Source organism: Herpailurus yagouaroundi, unplaced genomic scaffold (assembly GCF_014898765.1).
Source record: "Herpailurus yagouaroundi ecotype Mexico unplaced genomic scaffold, PumYag 184, whole genome shotgun sequence".
NCBI classification, from domain to species: Eukaryota; Metazoa; Chordata; class Mammalia; order Carnivora; family Felidae; genus Herpailurus; species Herpailurus yagouaroundi.
Window position 1 is genome coordinate 34,160,740 of NW_024412415.1, and position 10,720 is coordinate 34,171,459.

Below are 10,720 nucleotides of genomic sequence, written 5' to 3' on the forward strand. Positions count from 1 at the left end.
TTTCTAATGTTTATCCATTCTGAGAGAGACTGCATGAACAGAGGTGGGGAAGGGGGATTCCAAACAGGCTCTGAGTTGTAAGCCAGACCTGGGGCTCAATCCTACTAACCATGAGACCATGACCTGAGCCAAAATCTCAAGTCAGACCCTCGGTTAGCTGCCTGAGTCACCCAGGCACCCTGGTGCTACCTGTTTTAAAACACACAAAGGGGCGCCTGGGTGGCGCAGTCGGTTAAGCGTCCGACTTCAGCCAGGTCACGATCTCGCGGTCCGGGAGTTCGAGCCCCGCGTCGGGCTCTGGGCTGATGGCTCGGAGCCTGGAGCCTGTTTCCGATTCTGTGTCTCCCTCTCTCTCTGCCCCTCCCCCGTTCATGCTCTGTCTCTCTCTGTCGCAAAAATAAATAAACGTTGAAAAAAAAAAAAAAATTTTAAAACACACAAGGGACCCGTTTAAAGGGGGGGGGGGGGGGGGATGTATTTCTCCTGCTCAAGGACCCATTTCTCTCTAGCACAACTTTGAAGAGGGAACTCCCTGACTGGGGAGAGGGAAAAGGGAACAAACAGACAAAAATATCAAAGGACGCTGAAGGAACATTCCTTTCTGACTGCTTTGGGATTTCAGCAGGAGGTTTGCACATGGACCTCTGGGAGTACCCTCATTCCAGGATCTCCCTACCCGTCTGTAGGCAATCACAAAATCCAGTGCTAAGCCTATACTTCCCCTCACCCCTACCAGCTTCTACATTGGCTTTTTTTACATGCACTCCTGAGTGCAGCCCCAGAACCAGCTCAGGTTAAGAAGAAACCAAAAACTTGAGCTATTGCACCACCTTCTGGGAAACAAAAGAAAGGTCTGTAATTGCCAATCTTACAACTGTAACGAAATAAACAACAAAAAATGCAATACTATGCAATACTATGGTATTGCAATACTATGGTACTGCACACACACAAAATTCTCCAGCAACACAAAGGTGCAAAATGTGATTTAACAAATAATTCAAAATAGTTGTTACAAAGATTTGATGAGCTTACAAGAAAATGGGAATATGCTTCAATTTAGGAATAAAATTATTAAACGTTAGATGTTTTTTTTACAAAGGAGTTTGAAATTTTTTAAAAGTCCCACACAATTTCTGGAGCTGACAAATTCAATGAGTAAGATGAAGAAATGCATTAGACAGCTTAGGGAACAGGGCAGATCAGATGGAAGAAAGAATTACTGACCTGAAAGATAGAAATTTAGAAATGACTCAGGAGAACTAAGATTTTAAAAATGAAGAAACCCTACAAGAACTATCATATATGATGAGAAAAACAAATGTAAGAATAACTGGTTCACCAAGAGGAGTAGAAAGGGAAAAGGGAGCAGAGAGTATATTTAGAGAAATAGTAACAGAATTTCTCAAACCTGGGGAAGGAACTGGGCAAGTCCAAAAAGCTAACAGAACACTCTATTATCTCAATGCAATAAGATGCTCTCCTAGACATTATATTGAACCTGTTAAGTCTTAAAGGCAGCCAGGGAAAAATGAAGGTAACCTACAAAGGAACCTCCATTACCCTATCAGATTTCACAGTACACATTGTACAGACCAGGAGGGTATGGAATTACCTATTCAAAATGCTGAAAAATAAAAGCTGCTCGCCCAGAACACTGTATCTGGCAGATATGCTTCAGATATGAAGGAGAAATAAAGGCTTTCCCTGACAAAAACTGAGAGTTTAGCACCATTACACCTGCCTTTCAAGAAATGCTGGAAGGAATTCTCCAAGCTGAGATGGAAAGACGCTAATTAGTGACATAAAAGCAAATGAAACTGCACTATACTCTAGTCAAAGGTGAAAAAACAGAATTGGAAAACTGTATTAGAATGATAGGTTAACCACTTAATTACAAAAGCTTAACAAAAAAAGCAATAAAAAAACTACAACCACTAGAATTCCTCAAAGAATATACAGCAAAAAAGGTAAACTGACATCAAAAATATAAAGGGAGGAGTAAAAAGGTGGAAACTTTATATGGAAATATGGTGCATTTATCAGCATAAAAAGGACTCCTTGGATGTTTTATGTAAGCCACAAGGTAACCACAAAGCAAAAATCTAGAACAGAGTCACAAAACAAAACAAAACAAAAGGGAAAATGAACAAATCACCATGGAAAGCCACCATGTTATGAAGGTAAAAAGAAAGGGAAAAAGGAACAGGAGATACCAAACAACCAGAAGGCTAAATAGAAGATGGCAGTAGTAAGTCCTTAAGATCAATAATCGCTCAGTATAAATGGACTGAATCCATCAATCAAAGGCACACTAGCTTGATTAAAAACAAGACCCAACCATATGCTGCCTATAGGAAGCTCATTTCAACTTAAAAAAAATTTTTTTTAAATGTTTATTTAATTTTGAAAGAGACAGCATGAGTGGGGAGGAAGACACAGAGCCTGACGTAGGGCTCAAACCCACATACTGTGAGATCATGACCTGAGCTGAAGTTGGATGCTCAACTGACTGAGCCACCCAGGCGTCCCACTCATTTCAACTTTATAGACACACAGAGGCTCAGAGGGAAAGGATGGAAGAGGATATTCCTCTTCCATGGAAACCAAATGAAAACAGGAATAGCTAGCTATACTTAGACCAGACAAAACAGATATGTAGCCTACAAACAATAAAAAGAGACAGAGAAGATCATTTTATGATAAAAGGGTTAATACATCAGGAAGATCTCACAATAGTAACTATATACACACCCAACACTGAGTCACCAAAATCTATTAAGCAAATACTAACAGATGTAAAGGAAGAAATAGACAATACTAGAGGACTTTGGTACCCCACTGTCAGCAATAAATAAACCATCCAGACAGAAAATTGACAAGGAAATAAAACAACTATACTCTTAAACAAAAATAACAGATGTATACAGAACATTCTATCCAACAGGGGCAGAACACGTATTCCTTTTGAGTGCACATGGAATGTTTTCCACATAACGAGGCACAAAACAAGTCTCAGCAAATTTAAGAAGACTGAAACCACTTAAATTATCTTTTCTGACCACTATGGTATGAAACTAGGAATTGACAACAAAAGGAGACTGGAAGGAAGATTTACAAATATGTGAAACTAACAACATGCTCTGAACAACCCAACTGGTCAAAGAAGAAATCAAAAGGGAAATAAAAATTACCTTGGAACAAGGGAAAATGGAAATAGAGCATATCAAATCTCATGGGATGTAATAAAAGCAGATCTGAGAGGAAAGTTTATAGCAATAAATGCATATGTTACGGAATCAGAAAAACCACAAATAAACTTTTCCCCCAAAGAACTCGGAAAAACGAACTCAAAGTTATCAGAAGGAAGGAAATCATAAATATAAGAGTGTAAATAAATAAAACAGAGACCAGAAAAACAACAGAAAGGATCAACAAAACTAAAAGCTGGTTCTTTGGGTTTTTTTTTAATTTTTTTTCAACGTTTATTTATTTTTTTTGGGACAGAGAGAGACAGAGCATGAACAGGGGAGGGGCAGAGAGAGAGGGAGACACAGAATCGGAAACAGGCTCCAGGTTCTGAGCCATCAGCCCAGAGCCTGACGCGGGGCTCGAACTCACGGACCACGAGATCGTGACCTGGCTGAAGTCAGACAATTAACCGACTGCGCCACCCAGGCGCCCCTAAAAGCTGGTTCTTTGAAAAGGTAAACAAAATTGACAGACCTTTAGCCAGAATAAGAAAAAAAAAAAAGATTCAAATAAGAAATGAAAAAGGACACATTACAACTGATACTACACATAGGACCAGAAGAGACTACAATGAACAACTGTTATGTCAATTACCCCAGAAAAAATGGATAAATTTCAAGAAACACACAACCCACCACCCCTGAGTCAGAAAGAAATAGACTATCTTAAAAGATGAATAATGGGCAAAGGGATTGAATCAGTAACCAAAACTTCACAACATAGAAAACCCCAGGACCAGATGGTTTCACAGGCAAGTTCTACCAAACCTTCAAAGAATAATTAACAGCAATCTTTTTCAAACTCTTGCAAACAATTGAGGAGGCAGAGATACTTCCAGACTCATTCAACAAGGCCAGATACCGAAGTGAGATAAGGACACCACAAGAAAACTGAAGATCGGTATCCCTGATGAATATAAATGCAAACATTCTCAACAAAATATTAGCAAACTGAATTCAAGAACACATAAAAAGAGTTATACACCACGTCCAAGTGCGATTTATCGCTGTGATGCAATACACACCAATCACTAAGCGTGGTTTATCACATTAACACAATGAAAGATAAAAATCACGTGATCATCTTAATAGATGCAGAAAAACCATTTGACAAAATACAACATGCTTTCATGATAAAAACCCTTGGTACATGGGATACAGAAGGAACATACTAAGGGCTATATACATCAAACCTACAGATAATACACTCAACACAGAAAGAAAAATAATGAAAGCTTTTCTTCTCAGATCAGAAACAAGACTAGAATCTCTACTCTCAAAACTTTTATTTTTAAAAATTTTTAAAAACATTTTTGAGAGGCAGAGACAGAGCACAAGCAGGGGAGGGGCAGAGAGAGAGGGAAACACAGAATCTGAAGCGGGCTCCAGGCTCTGAGGGGTCAGCACAGAGCCAGAGGCAAGGCTCGAACCCACCAACTGTGAGAACAGGACCTGAGCCGAAGTCAGACGCTTAACTGAGCCACCCAGGCGCCCCTAGAATGTCTACTCTCAACACTCTTTTCTAATGCAGTACTGGAAGTCCCAGCAATTAGGCTAGAAAAAGAACTAAAATCCATCCAAATTGAGAAGAAAGAAGTAAAACTGTCACTATTTTTTTTTTTTATGATTTTTTATTATTTATTTTGGAGAGACACAGAGCATGAGTGGGGGAGGGGCCGAAGGGGAGACACAGAACCTGAAACAGGCTCCAGGCTCTGAGCTGTCAGCACAGAGCCCAACGTGGGGCTCAAACTCCAGATGGCGAGATCATGACCTGGGCCGAAGTCTGACACTTAACCGACTGAGCCACCCAGTCACTAATTTTAAATGATATGATTCTGTATATTGAAAATCCCAAGATTCAACCAAAAAACTGTTGGAGCTAATCAATTATTTCAATAACGTTGCAGAATACAAAACTAACATACCAAAATCAGTTTCATTTCTATACACTATGTGTGAAACATCTGGACAAAAAAATAAACTTCCTGAGAGAATTTTGGGAAGGTGGCAGAGTGGGAGGATCCTGAGCTCACCGTGTCCCACGGACACACTGAAACAACAGCTACATCTATACGACCAATTCTGAAAATGACCTGAAGACTGACAGAACAGACCTTCCACAGCTAATCATAAACAAGTGCAGGGGGTGGAGACATGGCTGGGAACCAGCCTCCTGGTGTAACTAGACACAAACAGGAGGGACATCACAAGCATGGAGAAGAGGATCCCACACCAGGCACCCCTGGCACTGGGGACCCAGAATGGGGAAGAGGAGTCCTTATGACCTCTGATTTTGGAAACCAATGAGCCTTCCTCCCAGGAGCTTTAAAATTCAGGAGACAGGTGACAGGAAACAGTCACAGCCCTTAAAGTGCCAATATGCTAAATAACTCGGCTAGAGACACAGCACAAAACACAAGACACAGCACAAAAAAGCCCCTGGGGTTTACATGAAGGAGATAAACTGACTAAATTTAGAAGGTGTGTTGAAGAGGCAGGGATCTGCAGGAAGGAGAGTTCTCCAGGGACAAAAGTGCTGGTGGCCACCATTTCTCTTCTTCTTCAGCTTAGATAGCTGATACTTGCAGGAGCCAGCGCTAAACTCTCCACCTACTTTGCCAGCATTGCATGCCCCACCCTGGCGTTCTCCTGCAGACCTGCCCAAATGCAACTCCCTGCCTCACAGGAGTCACTCCAAAGTGACTTCTGCCTCGAGGCATGGTGGGAATAAGCCCACACACCAACGTGCCCACAGCTCCTGCAGCTGAGCCTCTTAGCTGACTGTGGACGGAGCAAGCCCTAGAGCTGTGGCAGAGGCTAAGTCCAGACAGCTGGACCGACTGCCGGCCCTGTCCACTAATGAAACCCATTGCTGCTGCAGAGGCCTGTCAACAGTGGGGGAGTAAACTCCCCGGATGCCCACAGCAGGCAAAGCAGGTAAGTGCAACTAGCGGGGCTGAGGGCGATCACAGCTTAGCCCCAACAAGAAGGCACACACAGCCCACAAAGACGTATCCTCTTTGGTTCTGGTGACCAGGGGTGTCTGCACTACAGGGCACCACAGGACCGCTTCTACACAAGGCCACTATTTTCAAGCCAGGAGATATTCCTGACCGACCAATACATAAAAAAAAAAAAAAACCAGCTAGGCAAAATGAGGAGACAGGGGAACACATACCAAAGAGTAAGACAAACCACAGAAGAAGAGCTAAATGAAATACACACAATATGCTTTATAAAAAAATCAAAATAATGGTCATAAAGATGCTCACTGGACCTGACAAAAGGCATCTGTGACATCGTCAAGTATGATAGCATTCACATTACAGACTGCCAGAAGGAGAAGAGAGAGAGTGAAGGCAGAAAACTCATTTGAAGAAACAACAGCTGAAAACTTCCCCGCTCTGGGGAAGGAAACAAACATCTAGGTCCAGGAAGCAAAAGAGAGTCCCTAACAAGGTGAACCCCAATACGCAGCCAAGAATACTTTACCAGCAAGGATGTCATTCAGAATAAGAGAGATAAAGAGTTTCTCAAAGAAAAACGAAAGGAGTTCATGACTACTAAACCAGCCCTGCAAGAAATATTAAGGGGGACTCTGTGAGTGGGGGAAAAAACCCAAAAGGAACAAAGACTAGAACAGAGAACATTACCAGAAACACCGACTTTATAGGTAACACAATGGCACTAACCTCGTATCTTTCAATAATCACCCTGAATGTAAATGGACTAAATGCTCCAATCAAAAGACAAGACATAGGGTATCAGAATGGATAACAAAACAAGACCCATCTATATGCTATCTACAGGAGACTCATTTTAGACCTAAAGACATAGGCAGATTGAAAGTGAAGGGATGGAGAACCATCTATCATGCTAATGGATGCCAAAAGAAGTTGGAACAGCCAAACTTATGTTAGACAAAGTAGATTTTAAACCAAAGACTGAAACAAGAGATAAAGAAGCGCACTGCATCATAATTAAAGAGTCAATCCATCAAGAAGATCTAACAATCGTAAATATTTATGCCCCCAACTTGAAAGCATCCAAATATATAAATCAATCACAAACATAAAGAAACTCATTGACAATAATACAGTAGTATTACAGACACTCATACAGTACTAACACAGAACGTTAACAACACACTCACAGAAATGGACAGATCATCTAAGCAGAAAGTCAACAAGGAAACAATGGCTTTGAATGACACACTGGACCAGATGGGGACTTAACAGATATATTCAGAACAATGCATCCTAAAGCATCAGAATACACATTCTTTTTGAGTGCCCATGGAGCATTCTCCAGAACAGATCACATACTGGGTCACAAATCAGCCTTCAACAAGTACAAAAAGACTGAGATTATATCATGCTTATTTTCAGATCACAACGCTATGAAACTTGGAGTGAACTCCAAGGGAAGATTTGGAGAGACCACAAATACTTGGAGATTAAAGAACATCCTAATAACCAGGAAATTAATGAGGAAATAAAAAAGTGCATGGAAGCAAATGAAAATGAAAACTTAATAGTCCAAAACCTTTGGGACACAGCAAAGGCAGTCCTAAGAGGGAAGTATATTGCAACACAGGCCTACCTCAAAAAGCAAGGAAGGTCTCAAATATACAACCTAGCCTTACACCTAAAGGAGCTAGAAAAGGAACAGCAAATAAAGCCTAAAGCCAGCAGAAGAAGGGCAATAACAGAGATTAGAGCAGAAATAAATGATACAGAAACAAACAAAAAAAACCCAGTGGAACAGATCAACAAAACTATGAGCTGGTTCTTTGAAAGGATAAAATTGATAAGCCCCTAGCTAGACCTATCCAAAGGAAAAGAGAAAGGACCCAAATAAAATCATGAATGAAAGAAGAGAGATCACAACCAACACCACAGAAATACAGGCAATTATAAGAGAATATTATGAAAAATTATATGCCAACAAACTGTGCAATCTTGAAGAAATGGATAAATTCCTAGAAACATACAAACTATGAAACTGAAACAGGAAGAAACAGAAAATTTAAACAGACCCAGTAATCAAAAATCTCCCAACAAACAAAAGTCCAGGACCAGATGGCTTCCAGGAGAATTCTACCAGACATTTAAATAAGAGTTAACACCTATTCTTCTCAAACTGTCCCACAAAACAAAAATGGAAGGAAAACTTCCAAACTCATTCTATGAGGCCAGCATTACCTTGATTCCAAAACCAAAGACCCCACTAAAAAGGAGAATTACAGGCCAATATCCCCGATGAACACGGATACAAACATTCTCATCAAGATACTATGAAATCGAATTCAACAGTACATTAAAAGAATTATTCACCACAATCAAGTAGGATTTATTCGTGGGCTGCAGGGTTGGTTCCATATTTGAAAATCAATTAATGTGATACACCACATTAATAAATGAAAGGATTAAAAACCATATGATCCTCGCAATAGATGCAGAAAAAGCAATTGACAAAATACAGTATCCATTCTTGACAAAAACCCTAACAAAGCAGGGATAGATAGAACATACCCCAACACCTAAAAGGCCATATATGAAAGACTCACAGTTAATATCATCCTCAATAAGGAAAAACAGAGAGCCTTTCCCCAATGGTCAAGAACAAGACAAGGATGTCCACTCTTACCATTACTATTTAACATAGTATTGGAAGTCTTAGCCTCAGCAATCACACAACAAAAAGAAATAAAAGGCATCCAAATCAGCAAGGAAGAAGTCAAACTTTCGCTATCTGCAGATGACATGATACTCTATGTAGAAAGCCTGAAAGACTCCAGCAAAAAATTGCTAGAACTAATACAGGAATTTAGCACAGTTGCAGGATATAAAATCAATGTACAGAAATCTGTTGCATTTCTATACACCAATAATGAAACAGCAGAAAAAGAAATCAAGCAATTGATCCCATTTGTAATTGCACCAAAAACAATTGGATACCCAGGAGTAAATCTAATGAAAGAGGTAAAAGATCTATACCCTAAAAGTTATATAATACTTATGAAAGTAATTAAAGAGGACACCAATAAACGGAAAAGCATTCCATGCTCATGAATTAGAAGAACAAACATTATTAAAATGTCTATACTACCCAAAGCAATCTAAACATTTAATGTAATCCCCATCAAAATACCACTAGCATTTTTCACAGAGCTAGAACAAATAATCCTAAAATTTGTATGAAAACACAAAAGACTCCAAATAGCCAAAGCAATCCTGAAAAAGAAAAACAAACCAGGAGGCATCATGATTCCGGATTTCAGGCTCTTATAAAGCTGTACTCATTAAAACAGTATGGTACTGGCACAAAAACAGACAAGTAGATCAATGGAACAGAACACAAAACCCAGAAATGGACCCACACCTGTAGGGTCAACTAATCTTTAACAAAACAGAAAAAATATCCAGTGGAAAAAAAGACGGTCTCTTCAACAAATGGTCTTCGGGAAACTGGACAGCAACATGCAGAAGAATGAAACTGGACCACTTTCTTACACCATACACAAAAATAAATTCAAAATGGATGAAAGACCTAAATGTGAAACAGCAAACCATCTCTTAGAGAACACAGGCAGTAACTCCTCTGACTGGCTGCAACAACTTTTTACAAGACATGTTGCAGAGGCAAGGGAAACAAGAACAAAAATGAACTACTGAGATTTCATCAAGATAAAAAGCTTCTGCACAGCAAAGGAAACAATCAACAAAACTAAAAGGCAGCCTACAGAATGGGAGAAGATATTTGCAAATGACATATGTGATAAAGGGTTAGTTTCCAAAACTTATAAAGAACTTAATAAAACTCAACACCCAAAAAACAAATAATCCAGTTAAGAAATGGATAGAAGACACGAATACACACTTTTACAAAGAAGACATCCAGATGGCTAACAGGCACATGAAAAGATGCTCAACATCACTCACCATCAGGGAAATACAAATCAAAACCACAATGAGTTACCACCTCACGCCTCTCAGAATAGCTAACATTAACAACACAAGAAACAACAGGTGTTGGTGAGGATGCTAAGAATGGGGAACCCTCTTGCACTCTGGTGGAAATGCAAACTGGTGCAGCCACTCTGGAAAACAATATGGAGGTTCCTCTAAAAGTTAAAAATAGAACTATCCTACAACCCAGCAATTACACTACTAGCTATTTACCCAAAGGATACAAAGGTACAGATTTGAAGGGTTTCATGCACCTCAATGCTTACAGCAGCATTATCAACAATAGCCAAACTATGGAGACAGCCCTAATGTCCAACGACTGATGAATGGATAAAGATGTAGCATACACACACACACACACACACACACACACACACACACACACACAAACACACAGTATTACTCAGCCATCAAAAAGAAAGAAATCTTGCCATCTGCAACAACCTGGATGGAGCTAGAGTGTGTTATGCTAAGCAAAGTCAGTCAGTCAGTCAG

The 10,720-nt window shown here is 39.9% G+C and overlaps 1 protein-coding gene across 11 annotated transcripts in view; it reads right to left on the bottom strand.

Moving 5' to 3' along the window:
• Positions 1-10,720, bottom strand: part of LOC121041914 (uncharacterized) — a 67,645-nt gene that overhangs the window by 42,245 nt on the left and 14,680 nt on the right. The window lies entirely within an intron of this gene.